This window comes from Paramormyrops kingsleyae, chromosome 25, assembly GCF_048594095.1.
Source record: "Paramormyrops kingsleyae isolate MSU_618 chromosome 25, PKINGS_0.4, whole genome shotgun sequence".
Taxonomy (NCBI): Eukaryota; Metazoa; Chordata; class Actinopteri; order Osteoglossiformes; family Mormyridae; genus Paramormyrops; species Paramormyrops kingsleyae.
Window position 1 is genome coordinate 26899667 of NC_132821.1, and position 9070 is coordinate 26908736.

General features: G+C 38.2%; 1 long non-coding RNA gene across 1 annotated transcript; it reads right to left on the reverse strand.

Moving 5' to 3' along the window:
• Window positions 1–567: 567 nt before the first annotated feature.
• On the reverse strand, window positions 568–4036 carry LOC111837287 (uncharacterized). Its single transcript, XR_002836621.2, has 3 exons — window positions 3976–4036; window positions 3704–3806; window positions 568–1004 (listed from the first exon to the last, which is right to left on the reverse strand). It is a non-coding gene; the product is annotated as an uncharacterized lncRNA (long non-coding RNA).
• Between the last annotated feature and the right edge of the window lie 5034 nt (window positions 4037–9070).

The following is a 9070-nucleotide window of genomic DNA, read 5'->3' on the forward strand; positions in this document are numbered from 1 at the left end:
GATGCGGCTTCTTCCGGCGTGATTTTATATTCACAGTTGATATAGTGGGCCCTTGGCCGAGACGGAGTGAACAGACGAACAGAGCAAACTATTGCGGCATACTGAAAAAGGCCCATTTGTGGCTTGTCTGTAATTACTTTTGAGGCAAAATGTCGAGAAAGTTTTTGATAGCGGGCCTGTGAAGGTTCAAGTGTGAAAACCATACTCGTGGCAGTACAACGTGCGTTGTGTATGGTTTCGATAAAATAGAAGGCACTTAATCCACAGATAGGGTCCTGTTCTCATTTTGGTTAACCAAAGCTGTCATTAACATACCAGAAAGCTTCGAACAGTCCTGCCTGTGTATTTTCATTAGCTATAGCTTCTATAGCTAAGGCTAAAGAAGTACCGCTTCAGTATGTGATTGAAACCAGATGATGAACAGGGGTGCTGAAAAGCCTGGGAAGAAGATGATTAAGCAATTAAATTTCCTGGCTACAACAATCCAAAGAATCAATGAAGGGGTTTAATTTCTTCATTAGATCTCTTCTGGATTAAAAAACAAAATGCCAAATCAAGACTCTGCAGAAATGTGAGATCTTTTTATTAAAGGTTTGACTAATATGACTCAAAATTTCGCACTGCATATTTCACAAAATGCTCCAGTATAGAAAACACGAATGCCAGAATTGTTTTATGAAAAGGTATCTGATATTTTTTCTTGTTTCTCTATGAACGCACGACTGTTTTCAATTTACGGTATGCATAACATCACTGGCTGACGCAATTATTTGACATTTTCAATATTTCTGTGGAATGGCAGGAAATATTTAAAACAATAAGTAAATGGTACAATGCAGGTAATATCCAGCCAAATATTAAAGTAAATATAGAACAATGCTGGGGTGTGTCCATTCATCTGCTTCTTGCTGCTTATCCTGACCAGGGTTTAGCGGACCCTGGATTCTATCCACGGCAGCATAGGGAACAAGGCTGGGAGACGATCTGCATGGGATTGTGTGGATCTGTGTATCAGGGAAATCAGATAGTATTTGTTCAATCACATTAACAGGCCGCACTTGTGTTCCCAATAATCAAATTCCTTTGTAAAACGTTTCAAAAATAGCACAAGATAATATTTTACATTTCAAAAAAGAGTTTAAGAATGAAGCCTGTTTTCAATGAATACTCTAGATTTTGTGGATTTGTGTAATAGATTCTTATTTGACAATAAAATAAAGTCTAAAATGATAGATTTGGATGAACAAATACAATCGTTTTGTCCGGCCTGTGACTATTCTCGGGTCTAAGCAAAAATGAGTGCAAAATTTCGCCTTTGTGTTTCATATGAAATCCAGGGTGGCCCCTACTCACACTCCATTGTCTGATAGTTATGAAGAAAGATTTCGGCACCAGACACAAAGTAAAAAGTTGGATGCAATCCTACCACATGTTCTAAAACAGGGCATCGATGTTTAAGCACAAGACCCATGTTAGATCTCTTTAAATGCAACACTGCCAAACACAAGCCCACAGAAAAGAGAAGCTTTTACTGGCTGATGCATCCAATGTTTAGAAACTTCTCTGAATCAGTATACAGGGTCTTTTAACGTGCTGTATGTTCTACTACCTTTGTGTTACATTCAAATTACAGACGATCCCCTGGTATTGATGGACTGTGTCACTTGCAGTACATTATTCAATAAGTTACATGAGATAATCAACACTTTATTATAAAATAGGCTTTGTGTTAGTGATTTTGCCCAACGGTAGGCTAATGTAAGTATTCCAAGCATGTTTAAGGTAGGCTAGGCTTGCGATAGCTTACGATAGCTTACGGTTTTTCAGAAGGCAACCACATTGTAACCCGGGGAACTCCTGTATACATGAGTCTCCTCTATAAGTTAAAGTTAAATCTTTAAAACTTCAGAAATCCACAACCAAATAAAAAAGCCATATTGCAACCAAATGTCGCCAGATTCACAGATTATAGTGCTATGCACCTCAGTGGGAATACGGTATTTCTTTTATTGCTATGTACACATTTGGTGTTTGAAGACTTTAATTCGATACCTTATGCTGAGGCCTATTCATAACAAACGACAAACTGAACAATTGTAATCTATTGCTGAGTTAATCTTGTGATTATACAACCCTGTGATTATGTTACTGGCTTACTGCTTAAAACCATGAAGTGGGCGCTTTTTCATGTCGGGGAACTTTGGGGGATTTCTCTGTGAGGATATGCTTGCCTCATTGTGGGGGATCCTTTTGAGTCATTTACAGTACATACAGCGTTCCGAACGATATTGTGTCGAATCTAACCAGTGATACTTGAATGCTGTGGTATTCATTTCAGACTAGTTATAGCGAACATTAATTTCTGAAGACCGACATTCAGAAAAATATCTATCTGTCCATCCATTACAGGGTTATGGAGAGGATGGACCCTGTCCTGGGATGGCAGGGGGTGGGACACCCTAGATGGGAAGCCAGACCTTCCCAAGGCAGACACAGTGTTGGGGAAGTTACTCACAGAAGTAATCCATTAAACACAGAGGTGGAAAGTTCAGGTCCAGAAAATAAAAATCCAGCCCAAGATTTTGTTTCAACCAACCAGTTGAGTTCACTGTGGCTGTGACACTGTGATAATCAACTGGTTGGTTGAAACAAAACATTGGTATGGATTTGTACTTTCTGGACCTGGATTTTCCACCTCGGTATTTAATGGATTACTCCGTGAGCAACTTCCCCAACAATGGGCAAACAATCGCACGCTATGGGCTATTTAGAGACATCGATAAAAATTATGAATCCTGTTTTCTGCTCCTTGGTAAAAGAACATTTCAGTTTTACACCAAGAATCCCAACCTGATTTCTGGCAAAGTCCTGAACACTGTCCAACCCATAGTACTGTAACCATGGAAATGAGCCTCAGCCAATGCTCACTCACCGCTTTTGAATGCGACCCTGTCCAGAGTGTTGTGACAACGCTACACGCGGAGCTTTGATTAAGTCTCGCCATAGTTCCGCTTCGCCATGTTGCGGCAACGTGTGTTTTCACAATGTCAGGGTGCAGTTAAATGCGAGCTAGCGCTGCATTCCGACATTGTGAGAAAATTGCGTTTCTGAGAAACATACTTTATAGCATCGGTGATAACAAAATACCATCCGGCCAGAATTTTATTTCTGGTAAGTTTCCATCTTCACTCTTCCCAAGCATGTAGTAAGAATCGTCTCAATTTGTCTTCTGTTTACATTTTATTTTTTGTTGTTTTCATTCTATACAGTAAATATCATTTGCAATTAATTCAATATTAAATTCCTTGTATTTTGTTTGCTATTTATTCCATGCTTTTATATTTGAATAATCAGTTGAACCTAATTCGAAATTTTCTTTTCAGTATAACTTGTCCTTCACTGCATTACGTGATATGAAAGGATATATTAAACATAATTTTAAATTAAAGTCTTTAACCAAGTTGTGATCTCTTTTTTTTAATTATGCATACCTTCAATAAAGCTAGAAATGTAAAGCTCACAATTGTATAAACACTGCCTTAAAATATTAATTAAAAAATAAATAAAAATATGAATATGCATGCAGCTGTCTCTTTAACAATCCAGACGCGCGCAGAGTCTGGGCAAGCTTCCTGGGTTTTTGTGAGCCCCCCCCCCCCCATAATCCGATAACACACAGCCCATGTGAAGTGAATTAAATTACCTTTAGCATGTGAGCGATCGCGTGTGAGGGGGTCAGGCGATGGGCTGAGGCGCCGTCCAATAAAGACCAGCACCTGACGGCTTCTCGCAACTGCTCTGTGACCCTGAATGAATGTTTGGGCCAAAAAAACATCCATAAAACCTCCGCCATCCATCATGTGTAGCATTTGAGCGTAAACGTAATATTGTGTGCGAAGCCGCACGTTGTTGACAGTACCGTTTGTTAGCAATAAAAAGAAGCATATCTCAGGCTAACTAATAGTCAGGTCTCACCTGTGGTTTAACACCTTGTCCTGCTGGCCTAATGAGTCACGTTTGCAGCCAAAAGCATCTCCATGGAAAATAAAAACATTGTGCAAAACAAGTGATTCAGAGTTTCTGTTTTAAAATTGCCACACAGCGTGCGGTGAACCCAGAGGAATGACTTAAAACATATAGTACGATGAAAAAATAAACCGTATACCTCCTGCCAGACATAACCCAGTTGTCTGAGACTTCAGAATCATGCCACTGACATCAGATGTGTGGTTTATTTCTCAAAATACTATACTTAGTGCTGTTTATACAGTATAAATGCGCATACCTCAGTATGCACTGGACATAAATGTATCAGTGAAGCATGACCTTGTTGAAACTGAGCAGATGTGATAAAATGAGCATTATTTCAAGCATGCCCCGAGAAAAACATGAGAATTATTTCACATTCAACTAAAATGCATGCAGAACTCATAAATCGTACATTTCTGTATCTTTCAATGTTGCCGTTTTGTCTGTTGTGGAGCCACTGTTTTCAGCTCCAGATAACGAATAATTATTTAGATGCTTATTGGTACTAGAAACAAGTTACTTATAGGGAGTGACTAAATAAGCACAAGAAATGTCAACGCCAAATATTACATCGAAGAGCTTTTGGCATTGACTCCCAGTGCGTGTGATGCACAGTCTAGCTAGTTTTCAGACAAACATTCTGGAAGCAATTAAGCGCACAGTCTCCAATCAAATTCCATTGATCTTTGGAAAAAAAAAAACGGCTTCATCCCCCCCCAGCTGTGCAAAATAAAAGAGGAGTATAAATGCAAACGAAAAGAAAGTGAATTCTTTTCTCTTGCAAGATTAAGTTTAATTCTTTGGGTCATTAGGAAGCCTGCACCTTAATGTCAAAACGTAACGGTAATTATTTGGTTTACAGTCACCGTGGGATTACGCTGGGAGTGCGTGGAGCCAACAGCTGCGGCTGATTAGGAGCACAAACACTATTCCCATCTTTTCCTGGACATCTATTTTACTGTGTTACGCTGTGGAACAATAGGTAGGGCAGGTACACAAAGAGGGAGCAATGGAATATTCTAACAAACAATGTAACTCGCATTTTTATCATTTTCAAACCAGGAAGTGTAACATGCAAAATGTATCAAATGTTTATTTTTTAACATAATTAGACTATATTTGCTAAAAAATATTAATGTAATTAAATCTGACAATACCTCTCCTTAATTTTATATGAATCCAGATTTTAATTTATTGTTATTGATTTTAGCACAAAGTAATAACTGCATGTCAATATGCATTGTGAGGCTGCAATACTTTACTATAATTGCACATACTGTATATAATTTACTGCTAAAGCAAATCTGGGGACCGATTTACTTATACAGCCAAAATGAAAATATATGACAAACTCTCATCAGCTTTAATGTTAATACCAGATATAATGGACATGTAGCATAAATGCTTTTTGTTCCTGTGTTTGCTAACTTAAATACCGATGATCATCAACTAATGAAACTCACACACTGTGTTTGATTAAACCGGAAAGTTTTCTGCATTCAGAATTCACTATAGCACACATTTCAGTTTACTTTTTTCCCTGTGAGAAGAGTCATTCTTTTCTCCAACCGGATGAAGTTCCCAGTGCCAAACTGAAGATCGCTTCTCCTAGCTTAACTTAATTAACCATTATGGACTAAACATTAAAAATTGTCCCAGCAGCACTGGCCTACACTGTACCTACAAACATTTGAGACGTAATTATTTTCACCTGCTTGGTCACTATTGAACTGGGATGGTACAGAGAATTTTCATTTCCTAAATTTCAATAGGCTTCTTTAGAACAGGAAGTGAAGTCTTTTGTTGGCGATGTCTGCTAATGTCTGTTCCTGGTAGCCATTACCGTGTGCTCTACCTAATAAAGGGTGACATTCATGGATTGCAGAACCGGGGCGTTCACCTAAGCCCACGCCTGGGTAACTTCTGGAGCATCATTGAGAAAGCAGTGATGGACAATCACGAAGAAGAAAAAAAACCTACTAACGATTTAACGCAAACCAATAAAACTTTTTAATGAAAACCTGAATTACATCCATGTTTTTTAAGACAAAAATGCAGAAGAGGTCAATGATATTGGATACTCACTGAGTGTTGCGATCGGAACTCTACCAATCAACGCAATTTTTAGACTGAATATTTAGTGTTACGTCATCGACAGCATTAGCCAAACGTCAACAGGCATTGTGAGGCAAAAAACACTCTATGGTGAGGTGAACTGGCTTTGACAACGTAAGAAAAAATTCAGTTCAGTGACCCATAGTGACATCATTACATCATTTCCAGATCAAAGGTTTACAGTACCTACATTTAACACAGGGACCAGATATATTTCTGGACATTAAAAAAAGTTAAAGTCATTGAGGGTATTTTGCCAGACTCGGATTTTATAGTCCAGACAAATATTGCAGATCAGATGTGGCGTGTCATCTAACAGCCTTCAGCAGACCTCTGCACACATATATCAGCTCTCCAGAACCAGACACTGACAGCCTGTGGTCCTGAACACATCCCAGGATTCCACTTCATGCAAAGGATGCAGCGATCTGCTGATTTCATGCATTCAGTTTAGTCTGTAAATATGATTTATGTAAATACCGTGAATGTTCGTCATATGCTACAAACCAGTTTAAATAGCTGTATGTTAAAGGGCTGAAAAACCATAGAAAATTGTCTGTTAGGGAAAAGTGTCTCCATATTGTACCTACACTGTCGAATACATATATGCAAAGACACATTAAAAGATTCCAGGAACATACAGTCATGCTATAGCGATATAAGACTGATATTTTACATGATGCCTTTATCTGAAGAATCTTAGAGCAGAGGGAGGGGTTACAATTGCCACATACTCCCTGGGATATTAACCCATGACCTTTATATAATCAGTGCAATGCTTTACTTGGTCAGCTATAGGAGTTACAGCATGTTTTGGTTTGTGTTTGCATATATAATGCACAGGATGATAAATGCTCGACTGCACTATATACTATATACTGCACTATACTGCTACGTATATCCTCATTACAGTTCAGTATAAAGAGTCATAGTCACAGAGTACTCAACTGATTGGCTGAAAGAAAATCTTGATCTGATTGGTCTTGATTTTTACTTTGTGGACCTGAACTATCCACCTCTATTAAAAAAGAATGAAAGACTTAATTTCACAAATGAAAACTGTTTCAGACGCTAATGAAATTTTAATTAGTCAACCATAAAAATACAAAAAAAAATTTACAATAGCTGTCCTGGACTTTGACGATGATAAATCCCTAAATTCTAAGGAATTAATTTTCCAGTATTAATAATACTTTTTGAAACAGCAGCCCTGTAGCTGGAAAACAGAGTCATGTTTTCTAGAGAAGTTCCTCTCATGTTGTAAGAACATGATTATGAGCAAGATGGGTGTAGGACTTGGGGTGTCCAGTAGCCCCAGCCGTAGAAGTGACATCGATGAGTCTGACAATTCAATTGACTCGGCATATTCTGGGCATACTCCAGCAGAGCTAATTACACATGCTCAGCCCTTTGTCAGTATAATTACACACTTTATACTCTGCTTTCACATGGCTTGACTTGAAATTATTCCAATGTTTGGCTTGGGACAAGACAGCAATCAAGCAAAAAGCCCTTAGAAGTCATACGGGAGTTTGGCAAACGGGACACAGCTCGCAAAAAGAAATATTTTCACACCACATGTGTTACCGAAAAGGGCGGCAAGCAAAACATTGGGTTCGAACAAACAATACTTCGAACAAAAATATATGTATCAGCACCGTTTCCAGAATTTTCATCTGTAAAGATGTTCGTTGGCACTGTTTTTGTTGTTTTGGATTTATTTCATTTAGCTAAGTGCAACATTTGGAGAATTTATGAACGCATAACAACTGTAAATGGACTTGAGCACTGAAATCGAGAAGGATATCTGGGTTCCTCTAGGCTGTAAATATGAATGCAGATTGTGCTTTACATTTACGCTTATTTATTCAGCAGGCACTTCTGGCCAAAGCAACATACATTTCAGAAAGCGGGACCAGCCTGTTCCCAGAGCATTGGGGGTTTAGGGCCTTGCCCAGAGGCCTAGCAGCGAAATCTTCAAATGATAATCTGACAGTCTTAATTTTTAATCTGCCTGCTTTGGGCACACGTGTAAGGCCGCAGCCATACCCATGTGATGAATACACTAGTAAGAGGAGTGCAGAAAAGCTCCATACCAAGATTTGAGGAAAAAAAAAACCCAACAATTTTGTTATTGATACTTCTTGTTATATGTTTATCTCTGTTCAATGATGACAATAATGTTGAATTGAATTGAATTAAATTGAATTGAAACTAAACAAAATGAAACTAAACAAAACGTGTGAGAGAAAAACATGGATATGCCCCCAACTATTATGTCTAAATGATTCTAATGTGTGACTAAATCATCTTTATTAGAGCCCGCTAAAACGTTTGTTTCTCCACAACTTTGAGCATTATCAAGGGCCGAGGTCAGCGAGACATCTGGTTAGCTTCGTACACTTACCCAAAAAGGACACCAAGCACCAAAAATGTCATAAATCTGAATATATTCATTGCCAATTTGTCTTTGGTCCTGCTTTATAATCTTCATATACTGGACAATTGGACAGAAGCATTGACTGTAGACCTGACATTTATAAGGTCAGGTGGAACACATTGTTCCTCTTCAATATATTGTTTTTGATTTGTCCACCTGACTGCTGTAAAAGAAATTGTTTCATTATCAAAATGAATACATAAGGTTACAAATCAACCACAGGCCTCATTAAATCTCAGCCACAATGTACCTGAATCTAAGAAACATAACGTAAGTGCTCTAAAAACTGGAAAAAAATTACGTTATTAATAGAAACACCAATTACTTATTTATGTATTTTTGCCCTGCCTCTCAGCCTCATCTATCATCAATTATGGATGACAAAATAGAAACCCAAATGATTTTTATTAGACTTGCAAACTGCCAAGGTTTCAGCAGTTAAGCCACGTAACCTGCCAATTATGACTGGGAATTAAGTGTCAGTGA